General features: G+C 66.8%; 1 protein-coding gene across 3 annotated transcripts in view; it reads right to left on the bottom strand.

Annotated features, from left to right (window-relative positions):
* SECTM1 (secreted and transmembrane 1) overlaps positions 1-1,386 on the bottom strand; it is a 9,271-nt gene that overhangs the window by 7,546 nt on the left and 339 nt on the right. Inside the window, exon 2 of one of the 3 annotated variants that reach the window (XM_039859463.1) lies at positions 1,289-1,296. The exons of 1 other annotated variant lie outside the window; for it this stretch is intronic. The gene's annotated coding sequence lies outside the window, so the exon portion shown is untranslated. Of the gene's footprint in view, positions 1-711; positions 888-1,288; positions 1,297-1,386 lie in introns of those variants that run through there. One more of the 3 variants, XM_039859464.1, reaches the window with a different exon arrangement.

Below are 1,386 nucleotides of genomic sequence, written 5' to 3'. Positions count from 1 at the left end.
GCGGGCAGAAGGCCAGGCGTATTGCAGGAAGGCTGAGACAGGCCTGCAGGGGCCTGGAGGGTGGAGGTGGCGAAAACCGAAGGCGACATTTCCGATTTCTCTCAATCATCGACCAAGGAACCGCATCTGCACACGTAGCGTGACCCGTCCGGGACCCAGGACGACTGGGACTCAGGGGCTGTTTGCACCTGGGAGCTGTGACACACTTTGGAAGTGCACACTACTGCCAGCACGCTGTCCCACCACGGGGCCTCAGAAGGCGGAGCGGGGCGAGCCAGGGCGTCGCGGGCGGTCACAGCGAGTCTCCCTTCCCACAGCACCTGAGGGCAGCTCGCGCTGTTTCGCGCTGAGGGGGCGCAGGTAACAGCCACGCATGCGCATTCCGTGCTTACTGGGCCGGCTGCGCATAGTGCCGACCACCCGCCCATCGCCAACCCTGTCGCGAGGCACCACCACCCTGAAAGGGCCTTGGAGCCCCGAGCTAATGAGCTCTGACAGAGGAGATGCCCAGTCCTTGTCTCTGCTGCTGCGGCCGTGGCTGGGAGGGGACCACAGACGAGCAGTAAAATCCCCCAGGCCACGGGCCAGGCGCACAAACCTGCCCATCACCGCCTTTGCTCACGCTGTCCCGTTTGCCTCGCTGTCTCCCCGCCCCCACAAGCCACCTCCTCCGACAACCCTCCTCCCCACTGCGGCCTGGTCACCCCCTACTCTGGTGCCTGACGCTGGAAGCACGTCTCCCCCACTCTCGCTGTCACAGCCCCTGGGGACAGGCAGGCTTCCTGGGGGCTTTGGTTCCGCTCCCTGCGGCACAGAGAGTGGCTTTCACCCTGCAGGTCACTGACCAGTGGTGGGAACTGGATTCACAGATGGGTCCGCGGCCAAACCCAAACCGAAAGCGCTGGCGAGTGCCCCGCCCCCGCGGGAAGGGAAACCAGGCGCTTGGTTCTCCCGGGACGGCGTTTGTGCTGAGCGTTAAGTGCTGCGTGCGCGTTGGTGTGAGTCCACGGGTGTGTGCGCCTCTGAGTGCACACAAGTGTGTGTGTGCGCGCGAGTGTGAGTGCCGCCCCGGCTGGGCCCGGAGGAAAATGCCCCAGGTGTGGACACGGGTGGGAGGGGCGATGTCCAGCTTCAGGGGACACCCGGGACCCTGAGATGCTACTTTTCTGCGCCTCCAGGAGCCGAGCCGGGGACGCCCTGAAGAGACGCAGGTCCCCACAGCGATGCGCAGCCACTGTCCTCTCCCCTCCCCTGGGGCGCACCCTATGCCCCCGGCCCCCTGGCCACAGACCCCAGCTGCGCACTGCGGACCACGTCTCCGCAGCGAGAGGTGGCGAGCGCGGGCGAGAGGCGGGCGTCCCGCGCGCCGCAGCCTCTACCCCCTCG

Source organism: Pteropus medius, unplaced genomic scaffold, assembly GCF_902729225.1.
Source record: "Pteropus medius unplaced genomic scaffold, Ma_sr-lr_union100, whole genome shotgun sequence".
In the NCBI taxonomy this organism is placed as follows: domain Eukaryota; kingdom Metazoa; phylum Chordata; class Mammalia; order Chiroptera; family Pteropodidae; genus Pteropus; species Pteropus medius.
Note: the sequence above shows the minus strand (reverse complement) of the source record. Positions and strands in the feature narration are given on the sequence as shown.